The sequence below is a fragment of the Anolis carolinensis genome, unplaced genomic scaffold, assembly GCF_035594765.1.
Source record: "Anolis carolinensis isolate JA03-04 unplaced genomic scaffold, rAnoCar3.1.pri scaffold_10, whole genome shotgun sequence".
NCBI classification, from domain to species: domain Eukaryota; kingdom Metazoa; phylum Chordata; class Lepidosauria; order Squamata; family Dactyloidae; genus Anolis; species Anolis carolinensis.
In genome coordinates, this window is record NW_026943821.1 from 17,048,993 (window position 1) to 17,061,981 (window position 12,989).

General features: G+C 45.8%; 1 protein-coding gene across 6 annotated transcripts in view; it reads left to right on the top strand.

Moving 5' to 3' along the window:
• kirrel2 (kirre like nephrin family adhesion molecule 2) overlaps window positions 1-12,989 on the top strand; it is a 100,722-nt gene that overhangs the window by 529 nt on the left and 87,204 nt on the right. The window lies entirely within an intron of this gene.

The window sequence follows — 12,989 nt, forward strand, 5'->3', positions numbered from 1 at the left end:
CACCAGATAAAGGTCGAGTGGGGCACGACACGTGTCTGGCTTCGGGGTTCTACCCCAAAGGAAAGGGCTCTTGCAAAGAATAGGGTCCTCTTGTCTTTGGCAGCGGCGCTGCGCGCGGGTGACCTTGAAGAAAACTCTCCTTCCCTCCGATCTTGCGGGTTTGACGCAAATCACCTCTCGGGATGAACGAGGAGGAGGAAGAGAGGGGTCTTAATCGACTCCCCCTAAGCAGACCCTCCACTGCGGGTTGGGTTTCCAGGGGCGCGGGCTCACCTTGAGCCTCCCCTCTCCTCCTCCTCTTCCCCACCCAAAGCGCCTTCTTCTCTTCCTCTCTTCCTTCTCTTCCTCTCTTCCTCCCCTTCCTCATCAGTCCCGCAACTCGAGCCGGAGCTTCTTTGCCCATCTATCTTCGTTGTCATTCCGACCCTGTTTTCAGCGTTTCGCCTCGCTTCCAAACACTGTTGTCCAAGGCTTCCCATTCAATAGGTTGCTGTGAGTTTCCCGGGCTGTATGGCCATGTCTCTCCTGACGTTCGCCCACCTCTGTGACAAGGTTGGGAGGGATGTTAAAAACTAAGCAAGTGGGGTTTATATATCTGTGGAAGGCCCAGGAGGGGAGAAAAAGAACTCTTGTCTGTCGAAGGCTTTCATGGCCGGGATTACAGGGTTGTTGTATGTATTCCGGGCTGTATGGCCATGTTCCAGAAGTATTCTCTCCTGACGTTTCGCCCCTATATATATGCATATATACACACACACACACACACACACACACATACAGTAGAGTCTCACTTATCCAAGCTTCTGGATTATCCAAGCCATGTGTTGTCGAAGGTTTTCATGGTCGGGATCACAGCGTTGTTGTATGTATTCCGGGCTGTATGGCCATGTTCCAGAAGTATTCTCTCCTGACGTTTCGCCCCTATATATATATATATATATATATATATATATATATATATATATTCATGGTCGGGATCACAGGGTTGTTGTATGTATTCCGGGCTGTATGGCCATGTTCCTGAAGTATTCTCTCCTGACGTTTCGCCCACATCTACCTTATGGAAGAAGAGGAGAAGGGGAGAATATGTGTTGTCGAAGGCTTTCATGGCCAGGATCACAGGGTTGTTGTATGTATTCCGGGCTGTATGGCCATGTTCCTGAAGTATTCTCTCCTGACGTTTCGCTCACATCTATGGCAGGCATCCTCAGAGGTTGTGAGGCATGGAGAACTAGTCAAGGAAGGTTAATATATATCTGTGGAGAGTCCAGGGTGTGAGAAGAGTTCTTCGCCAGTTGAAAGCCAGCGTGAATGTTGCAGTTAATCACCTTAATTAGCATTGGAAAGGTTCATCTCCTGCCTTTGTTCAGAGTCATTAGCTGTCCCTGGAGCTCCTCTGCCCTCAGAGTGTTGCTTCCCATCTACTGTTCTGATTTTTGAGGGTTTTTTAAAAAAAAAATACTGGTAGCCAGATTTTGTTCATTTTCATGGTTTCCTCCTTTTTGTTGAAGTTGTCCACATGTTTGTGGATTTCAATGGCTTCTCTGTGTAGTCTGAGATGATAGTTGTTGGAGTGGTCAAGCATTTCTGTGTTCTCAAATAACAAACTCTTGTCTGTTTGAGGCAAGTGTGAATGTTGCAATTGATCACTTTGATTAACCTTGCAGTTTCAAAGCCTGGCTGCTTCCTGCCTGGGGAGGTGTTAGCTGGCCCTGATGGAGCCCTCAATGACATAGTGGACTAAAGCCTTGTGACTTGAAGGTTAGGTTGTTGACCTGAAGGCTGCCAGGTTCGAATCCCACCCGGGGAGAGTGCGGATGAGCGCCCTCTTATCAGCTCCAGCTCCATGCGGGGACATGAGAGAAGCCTCCCACAAGGATGGTAAAAACATTTTTTTAAAAACAACATCTGGGCGTCTTCTGGGCAACGTCCTTGCAGACAGCCAATTCTCTCACTCCATAAGCGACTCAAGTTGCTCCTGACATGAAAAAAAAGCTGGCCCTGCTTGTTTCTTGTCTGGAATTATCCTGTTTTCTGAGTGTTGTTCTTTATTTACTATCCTGATTTTAGAGTTTTTTTAAAATACTGGTAGCCAGATTTTGTTCATTTTCATGGTTCCCTCCTTTCTGTTGAAATTGTCCACATGCTTGCTGGTTATGAAGTCTTGTTTGTTTCAGTCAAGTGTGATTAGCATTGGCCACCTTGATTAGCATTGAATAGCATTTCAGTTTCAAGGTCTGGCTGCTTACTGCCTGGGGGGGTCCTTTGTTGGGAGGTGTTAGCTGGTTGCACTTAGCAGACATAGTGTAGGCAGTCTGACATGGTGGTTGACATTAGCAGAGCACTTGATGAACCAACCTGGACACAGCATATTATTGGATAACGCAGAAATGCTGGACCACGCTAACAACCACCATGTCAGGCTACACAGAGAAGCCACTGAAATCCACAAGCATGTGGGGAATTTCAACAGAAAGGAGGAAATCATGAAAATGGACAAAATCTGGCTACCAGTATTTTAAAAAACTCTAAAATCAGAACAGTAAATATTGAACAACAGAGGACAGGGGAATTCCAGAAAAGAAACAATCTGGGCCAGTTAACACCTCCCAACAAAGCATTCCCCCAGACAGTAAGCAGCCAAATTTTGAAGCTGAAAGGCTATTCAATGGTAATCAAGGTAATTAACATTCACACCTGTCTCAAACAGACAAAAGTTCTGGACATTCCACAGATATACAAACCCCACTTACCTAGTTTATACCTCACAACCTCTGAGAATGCCTGCCATAGATGTGGGCGAAACATCAGCAGATAATGCTTCTGGAACATGGCCACACAGCCCGGAAAACTCACAGCAACCGGGGAAAGCACAGCTTTGGTGGGAAGCAGAAGCGCTTCTGGAGACTCTCCTCCTCACATTCCCAATTGGACCAACGCTTCCTGCTGGCATTGCCCCCCTCCTTCCACCCCACCCTCCCATTATCCCCCCCACATTGGATCAATGGATGCAGAATCCATGGATACAGAAGGCCATCTATCTATCTGTCTATTTGTCTTCTTGGCTAGTGCTCTTTAGCTTTTATCAAGTGTGGCTCACCACTCACATCACTTTTGATCAGGATCTGGGGATAATGGAAGTTCCCACCGAAAAGGCACCTGTGGCTCTGAGGTTAGAAACCCCACTTTCCTGATTAAATCAAACAAACTGCAGACTTCCAGATGTTAGAGTATTGCGACTCCCCTCCTCTATAGCCATTAGAGCTAAAGATGAGGAATACAGAAGTTGCAATCCGGCATCTGGAGGGCCACATTAAATGACATGGCAGGCCGGATTGACCCGTGAACCTTGAGCTGTAAAGACTCATTCCTCCCCTTTCTATCCCAACAGAGTGAGTTCTGGCTAATAGGAGGGATTTTTTTTTTTCCGTGTCAGGAGCGATTTGCACCAAGTCACTTCTGGTGTGAGAGAATTGGCTGTCTGTAAGGACGTTGCCCAGGGGACGCCTGGATGGTTTTGATGTTTTTATTTATGTATTTATTTATTATTATTTATTAAAATATTTATATCCCGCCCTTCTCACCCAATAGGGGACTCAGGGCGGCTTACAATAAAACACATATATAAAATTGTACAATACAATGTGAATCAATTAAAAAGTTATTAAATTACATCAGACATTCATAAAAACACTTATAAAATACAGATGGGCATGTTCCGAGTCTAAAAGACTGGGTCTGTCAATTGAGTTCCAGCATACAAAATAATAATTAGTGCTGCTAATTTTACCATCCTTGTGGGAGGCTTCTCTCATGTCCCCGCATGAAGCTGGAGCTGATAGAGGGAGCTCATCCACACTCTCCCCAGGTTGGATTCGAACCTGGCAGCCTTCAGGTCAGCAACCAAACCTTCAAGTCACAAAGCTTTACTCCACCTTGCCACCGGGTGCTCCAATACAGTAGAGTCTCACTTATCCAACATAAACGGGCCGGCAGAACGTTGGATAAGCGGATATGTTGGATAAGGAGGGATTAAGGAAAAGCCTATTAAACATCAAATTAGGTTATGATTTTACAAATTAAGCACCAAAACATCATGTTATACAACAAATTTGACAGAAAAAGTAGTTCAATATGAAATAATGCTATGTAGTAATTACTGTATTTACGAATTTAGCACCAAAATATCACGATTTATTGAAAACATCGACTACAAAAATGTGTTGGATAATCCAGAACGTTGGATAAGCGAGTGTTGGATAAGTGAGACTCTACTGTAGTAGGGATGTTTATGGGACTCAAAGGCACTCTGCACACGCTCAGATGTAGGTTTTGTGTAGCTGGCTGCCAGCATTGATAGAGGAGCAGGGACAAGATGCAGGTTCTGTGCCTGATCCTGGTCCCTGATATGCTGTGCTTGTCTTCTTACTGTATATATGTACAGTAGAGTCTCACTTATCCAACATTCTGGATTATCCAACGCATTTTTGTAGTCAATGTTTTCAATACATCATGATATTTTGGTGCTAAATTCGTAAATACAGTAATTACTACATTTTTTTTTCATGTCAGGAGCAACCGGAGTTGCTTCTGGAGTGAGAAAATTGGCCGTCTGCAAGGACGTTGCCCAGGGGACGCCCGGATGTTTTTTGATGTTTTACCATCCTTGTGGGAGGCTTCTCTCATGGAGCTGGAGCTGATCGAGGGAGCTCATCCGTGCTCTCCCCGGGTGGGATTCGAACCTGGCAACCTTCAGGTCAGCAACCCAACCTTCAAGTCACAAGGCTTTTATCCCCTAGGCCATCGGAGGTTCCATAGTATTACTGCATATTGAACTACTTTTTCTGACAAATTTGTTTTTAAACATGATGTTTTGGTGCTTAATTTGTAAAATCATAACCTAATTTGATGTTTAATAGGCTTTTCCTTAATCCCTCCTTATTATCCAACATATTTGCTTATCCAATGTTCTGCCGGCCCGTTTATGTTGGATAAGTGAGACTCTACTGTATATGAGACCAACAGAACTGTGTTTGGGCTACATTGCAGGGGAATCCTTGGGGGAGAAGCTGTGGGTTACTTGTGGCACCCAAACTCTCCCCCATGAGGCTTCCTCTCTTCCAAGGAAGGCTGCTGGCCTAGGAGGCATCATTGGTTGACTGACTGAAGCAGAAGACGGGAAGGAGGCACATTTCTCCGCTAGTCGGCAGGCAGCTCAATCCACTGGGAAACTTCACTAGCTGCGAGCGCCTTTGGGAAGGAATAGGAGCTGCAGCTGGAAAGCAGAGGAGTTTCAATGAGACGGCTTTGGCAGAAAGTGACAGCCTGGCTTTGGTGGTTGTGGACTGAAGAATAGATCCTGGCCCAGCATCTCTTATCTTCTCCCCTGGTTTGCAAGAGCAGCATCCTAGAGCCATCCTGAGAAAGTGTCACAGACAGAAGGACACCTGCACAACCTCGCCCTGGCATGTGGCATGAAAGTGGTTCCTTTGGGGGGGGGGGGAGAAGGGGTGGCCCTGCTGCCCTGGCAACCTTGCTGAGCTGGCCGGGCACCCTGGCTCATCTGCTGTCAGATGCTTTCAGTGGCCATGATGGAAGCACAGAGAGATGCCCCTGGGGTAGGTTTAGGGGCCCCAGGACGTGTAGGGCGGGAAGCAGAGGTGTCAAGGGGATGACTGAGTTCACACTTACACGCCTGGCTTGGTCCTGGCCCCCGGCTACCACTTCCCTTTGCAGTAACACTAATGATTCCTGAGTGGTTGTGGCGCTCTTGCCCTGGGGTGCCTGCTCCTTGCTGGCATTGAATCAACCTCTGTGTGGAGGCGGTGGGGGGTGGGGGTGGGGGGGGGGGGAGAAAGGGGCTGTGTCTAATAATGGTGTGTCTTCAGCCAGCAGCTAGAGGCAGCAGCCAGAGTAGAGGAGAATAAGGCCGAGGGGGAGGAGAGGGGGAGACGTGGAGCAGGACAGAAATAGTATTTCAAATGTGCTGAGCTTGTCTTCTTTGTATATATCTGTATGTCACCAACCAATGTGAAGAAGAGGTAGCAAGCAGAGAGTTCCTGATGTATTGTTGCTTTTGGCCCTGATTAAGACCTCCGGTGGTGCAGCGGGTTAAACCACTGAGCTGCGGAACATGCTGACCGAAAGGTCAAAAGTTTGAATCCGGAGAGTGGGGTGAGCTCCTGCTGTTAGCCCCAGCTTCTGCCAACCTAGCAGTTTGAAAACCTACAAATGTGAGTAGATCAATAGGTACCGCATCAACGGGAAGGTAACAGCTTTCCATGCAGTCATGCCAGCCACATGACCTTGAAGGTGTCTATGGACAATGCCGGCTCTTCGGCTTAGAAATGGAGATGAGCACCAACCCCCAGAGTCGGACAGGGGAAAACCTTTACCTTTACTAACACCTCTGCGTGATTCAGAAGTCCTGATGTATTGTTGCTTTTGGGCCTGATTAAGACCTCCGGTGGTGCAGCGGGTTAAACCACTGAGCTGCGGAACATGCTGACTGAAAGCTCAAAAGTTTGAATCTGGAGAGTGGGGTGAGCTCCTGCTGTTAGCCCCAGCTTCTGCCAACCTAGCAGTTTGAAAACATACTAATGTGAGTAGATCAATAGGTACCACTTCAACGGGAAGGTTTTTTTTTTCCATGTCAGGAGAGAATTGGCCGTCTGCAAGGATGTTGCCCAGGGGATGCCCAGATGTTTTGATGTTTTTACCATCCTTGTGGGAGGCTTCTCTCATGTCCCCGCATGGAGCTGGAGCTGATAGAGGGAGCTCATCCACACTCTCCCCAGGTGAGATTCGAACCTCGCAGCTTTCAGGTCAGCAACCCAACCTTCAAGTCACTTAGTCCACTACGCCATATGGGGGTTCCACTTTATCTGTTAAAATCTCAGAAACCAAAGGAAGAATTTTGGAGCAGTATAAGATTTATGGCACTAGCAATAAAGAAAAGTACTTTCGTGAGTACAAAAACCCCTTTTGCGCCTTTTCATGCCAGCCACATGACCTTGAAGGTGTCTATGGACAATGCTGGCTCTTCAGCTTAGAAATGGAGATGAGCGCCAACCCCCAGAATTGGACAGGGAAAAAACCTTTACTAACACCTCTGCGCGATTCAGAAGTCAGCAACAAGACCTGATCAACCAAATTGTGTCCAGTCAAATCCAATCCTTTTTTTTCCTCCAGAACAAGGGTGGTGTATTGTGTGTATAGAAAGTAGGGCTTGCTTTTTGTGCTGGCTGGGGAATTCAGAGAGCTATTGTCCAAAAAAAGCAATTTTCCCAAGTTCTAGCGAGAAGAGATCGAGAAGGAAGCTGTGAAATAAAAGTTGTTATGACATCACATGGCTCGTTTTGAAAGAGCCCAACCTTCCTCATCATTTCATGCAAGCACACTGAATCAACCAACATCGTTCGAGGACATCATTAGTTTTTTCCAAGTTGGACCTATTTTTAATTTGGACCTGAAAAAAAAGGCAGCGGTTGCTTATAAGAGCTGTAAGAGGAACCTCTGGTAATGTCCTAGGTAAAGGTAAAGGTTTTCCCCTGTCATTAAGTCCAGTCGTGACTGATTCTGGGGGTTGGTGCTCATCTCCATTTCTAAGCCGAAGAACCGGCATTGTCCATAGACACCTCCAAGGTCATGTGGCCGGCATGACTGCATGGAGCACTGTTACTTTTCCGCTGGAGCGGTACCTATTGATCTACTCACATTTGCATGTTTTCCAACTGCTAGGTTGGCAGAAGCTGGGGCTAACAGCAGGAGCTCACTCCACTCCCTAGATTCAAACTACCAATGTGCCAGAGAGATAGGAGTTGGGACTTTCCCTCATTTCACCCCAGGACATTATACAAACAACGAACAACTATGGGATTTTAACAAATCAAACTTTCCCCTCCAGTCTTTGTATAAAAACTTCAGCAACCTGCCTTTGCCCATATTTTGGTTTCCTGTTTGGTTAGCTTAATAAAGTTATTGCAATAATATAGATTTGGACCTATATATGGAGGGGCTTGCTTTGGTTAATATGCTCCTTTATTTCTATCTTTCTATTCCACCTTTTTCTGTCATGAAAAAGCAAATAAATAATAACCTTCATCCGTTCCCCAAGAATATAATGATGTCATCACAGAAGAAATTCATTTTAGTGCATTTTTCACTTACCTGGTGCCCTTCAAATGTGTTGGTGTGCAAATCCCATCTGCAAACAACAGGGCTGGAGGATGGCAGGTTGAGGAAGCAAGCACCAATGGAAACAAATCTTGACACTAAGCACACCTTCAAGACCACTGGTATATACTGGTTTTTAAGGCATGTTACCTCCCTGGCCCTGTTCATTCTTGTGTTTGGCTAAAGAATCTGGAAAGTTTTCTAAAATGACCAGGGATGGCTGATTTTATTTTATGAGTGGCTGGTAGATTTCAGAGTGGGTTTGTAGTAGATTGGCTAGGGTTTTGTAGCTTCCTGTCTTTATAAACAACCACGCAGGAACAACTAAAAGGCATGTTTACCATTCCATAGAGCTTTTCTATGCATGTTTATTCAGAACTAAATCCTCCTAGGTGAAGATATATGAGGTTACGGTGTTAATTAGGTTGCTGAAATTGAGATGGATTTTTGTGGATCTTTTTGATTGTGCGGAGGCCCTCGTAGCTGTGAATTCAATGTTGGTGTTGCAAACAAATTCCTGGGTTGAACACGCTTCTCGATTCTTAGAGTCTATACATGTGTGCCATTCTTTTTATGCTTGGCTCTGGCTGCTGGGCCTTTTGTTCTGGTTAAACAGTGGATCTTGAAAATGTAGCATCTCCATACTTTTCTAAAGTATATGCAGTATTCAGTTGATGTTAGCTGCTGACACAGGTTTGCTTTTGGTCCTGCTATGACCTAGAATAATTAAATCCGAGAGGAGCTGCAGTGGTGCAATGGGTTAAACTCTTGTGCCAGCTGGACAGGTTGGGTTGCTGACCTGAAGGTTGCAGGTTAAAATCTGCGAAACAGGGTGAGCTCCCATCTGTTAGCTCTAGCTTGCAGGGATATGAGAGACGCCTTCCAGCAGGATGGTAACACATCCAGGCATCTCCTGGGCAACGTCTCTGTAGACAGCCAATTCTCTCACACCAGAAGTGACTTGCAGTATGTTCTCAAATCACTTCTGACACAATAAATAAGATTTAAGGGGCCTTATTGGCCCTGAGGACCATTCATCTGCTCAATCTCGGATTCCAGCTAGACTGCTAGAGCATCCCAACAGGTATCATACCCAGAGAAGGAGATGCCACCACTTCCCTAAGAAACTAGTTCCAATGCTGAACCATTCCCAAGACTTTCCTTCCAGTGCTCAGTCCAAATCTTTCCTCCTGTAACTCTGAACCATTAAGACTTAGTTTGAGGCAGGAAAGAACAAACTTGCACCCTCTTTTTTGTGGCAGTCCTTGAGGTGTTTGGAAAATACAATCAGGGTAATGCCTCAGGTCTTCTCTTCACCAGTCTGAGCACGCTGAACTCCTTCAACCCCACTTCACATGTTTGGTCTGCATACCTCTTATCATTCTCGTTGCCCTTCTCTGAACTCACTCCAGCTTGTCTATAACCTTTTAAAATGAGGCACCCAAAACTGAACACAGCACCCCAGCAGTCCGACCAATGCAAAACATAAGGGGATTATTACTTGCCTTGACTGCGGGCCCCCAGTGGTGCAGCAGATTAAACCACTGAGATGCTGAACTTGCTGACCGAAAGGTCAGCAGTTCGAATCCAGGGAGCGGGGTGAGCTCCCACTGCTAGCCTCAGCTTCTGCCAACCTAGCAGTTTGGAAACATGCAGATGCGAGTAGATCAATAGGTCTACTCACTCCAGCGGGAAGGTAACAACGCTGCATGCAGTCATGCCAGCCACATGACCTTGGAGGTGACTGTGGACAACTCCAGCTCTTCAGCTTAGAACTAGACTTAATGTCAGGGGAAAACCTTTACCTAACCTTTACCTTGGCTTTTATCAATGCAGGCAGGAGCCTCCGGTGGCCTAGGGGATAAAAGCCTCATGACTTGAAGGTTGGGTTGCTGACCTGAAAGCTGCCAGGTTCGAATCCCACCCGGGGAGAGCGTGGATGAGCTCCCTCTATCAACTCCAGCTCCATGCGGGAACATGAGAGAAGCCTCCCACAAGGATGGTAAAGCATCAAAACATCTGGGCGTCCCCTGGGCAATGTCCTTGCAGACGGCCAATTCTTTCACTCCAGAAGCAATTCCGGTTGCTCCTGACACAAAAAAATCAATGCAGGCTAAGATATGCTTATACTGCTGGCTATTCATTAATCTATGAATGGGGAACAACCTCCAGCCATTATGGTCATTGACTAAGATTAGGGGCGATCTGAGAATTATAGTCCAAAAACTAAGTTCCAAATTCTGTCAAGTTCTGGTTTCCCCAATCTGGGCATTAACCAAATGTGTTGACTTACGTGCTGGCTTTGGAGGTTGGGCATTATCGCACAAAACATCTAAACAGCTAGATTCGAGTGAGTTGACCTAGAATAATGCTTTTCAATTCTGAGCTTTTTGTTGTTTGGGATTTTGGCTTCCAGAAGTCCCACCCACCATGGATAATGGTAAGGGATTATGGGGGCTGCGATCCAAAAGGGCCAAAGATTAGGATGCACTGATCTGACATATACCTCCACACACTCCCCTCCATTTGTTCCTTACAGAGGGACATCAGTTGTGGAGGATGAACTGCCTTTTGGAAAGGCTTGCCCCTCCATTGAGGAGCCATTGATAAGCCACTATGGAACCCTAGAGTTCCTTGGAAAGCATTTCAAATGCCTCTATTCTGTATCAAGCAATTTTAGTAACACTGAATAAGATAACGCTTTTTCTCCCTTTCCAACAAAGCTTTCAAATGGCGCACAATTCTTCACCTAGCCAAAGGTGTTCAGAGCTTATAGAATTCATTGTGTGTTCCTGATCTGTCCTGGTTATTGTATTTTTTTTAAGTATCTGATATGAAATAGATGTAATGAACCTCTCTATTGTCAAACATTCACAGCTTCTGCCCATCCAGCCCGAATTTCCCTCCTCTTTTGCTTCAGGGTTGTTCTTGGTGTTCCAGCAACCAAAAAAAAATTACAAAAAAAATTCCAGCTGGCTCCAAGAATGATAGAAAAAAGATGATTTTTCTCCTTCATCTTTAAAATAAAAAAAATTAAAAATGCAGTCATCTCATTGAGAAGCTGTGTGACTGAAATTTGGCAGGAGCAGAAGCTGGCCTGGGGGATGTGCCTTCTGTTGTCTCTGTGGAAATCCACTCAAATTTGCAGTGATCTCAAGTTGGCAAAGTTGCAACGAGTGCATTTATCTGAATACTAATGCTCTGCCTCGCTTGTATTAAGTTATGCAAATGACTACCCCCTTTTGCCTATCGCTGACACAGAGATGGGGGTGTGTGCGAAAGGGCTGGTCGGCAACCTCAGGGGTGGCGGCAAAGGAGAACGAGAAGGGGAGCGCTATTTTATACGGCCAGCAAATAATTATAACTGATGCATTGATCAACTAAAAATAAGCCTTGCAGTAATTCAAGGTGATCTTTAGAATGTATTGTAGGAAACTGACTGTTGTGATGCATTTCCTCCCTCTCCCACCACCCAACCCAATCCTCACATTGCTGGGAAAGTGGTTGAGCTAAAAAAAATACGTCAATAGTTTGCTTAAAGCAGAGGTCTACAAACTTTTTAAGCAGAGGGCCAGTTCAGGCTGTTGTAAGGCCTGACTATAGTTTGAAAAAGACATGAACAAATTCCTCTGCATGTAATTTATTTGCGGTGTGAAAAACATGAAAGAACAATACAATATTTAAAATGTAGAACAACTTTAAAGGTAAAGGTAAAGGTTTCCCCTTACGCTAAGTCCAGTCGTGACCGACTCTGGGGGTTGGTGCTCATCTCCATTTCTAAGCCGAAGAGCCAGCGTTGTCCGTAGACACCTCCAAGGTCATGTGGCCGGCATGACTGCATGGAGCCCCGTCACCTTCCCGCCGGAGTGGTACCTATTGATCTACTCACATTTGCATGTTTTCGAACTGGTAGGTTGGCAGGAGCTGGAGCTAACAGCGGCCGGTCACGCCGCTCCCGGGGCTTGAACCTGGGACCTTTTGGTCTGCAGCTCAGTGCTTTAATGCACTTTGCCAAAGGGGCTCCAGAACAACTTTAACCAACATAAATTTACTAGTATTTCAATGGGAAATATAGGTCTGTTTTTGGCTGATGAGATAGCCAAGTTAATTAGGGTTATTGTTGTTCTGTGCCTTCAGATTGTTTCATACTTAGGGTGACTTTTACTCTAAAGCAGTGGTTCCCAAACTGTGGTCCGTGGACCACCAATGGTTCCAAAGAACTAAAATATGTAATCTAGAGCTGATGTGGTCTATCCAATGCAATTTTCTCAATCAGCACCCCAAATAACCCCAGGAACAGGCCTAAAAATGAAGACACCAAGGTGTCCCCGCTTCCACGTGCCACGTGGAATGGCTCCATTTAGGATGGAGGAGGAGGAGGAGGAGAAGCAGCAGTCAGGAGACTTGTTGTCCGTGGACCACCAATGGTCCCAATGAACTAAAATATGGTCCACAGCCTCACCGTTACTACACTGTTGCAACAAGAGTGACTGGTCTCTTGAAACCCTCTTATAGTGCCGAGGCAATCGGGATGTCGAGAGATGAGAGGCTGACTACCCCTGAAAGGCATAAAAACAAGCCTCCTGACTGCTGCTTCTCCTCCTCCTTCCTCATCCTAAATGGAGCCGTTCCATGTGGCACCTGGAAGCAGGGGCACCTTGGTGTCTTCATTTTTAGACCTGTTCCTGGGGTTATTTGGGGTGCTGATTCAGAAAATTGCATTGGATAGACCACATCAGCTCTATATTATTAAATATGGTTTTCTGTGGGTGAGCAGATGGCGACTACTGGATGGCATATGTTCTGTATCAGAA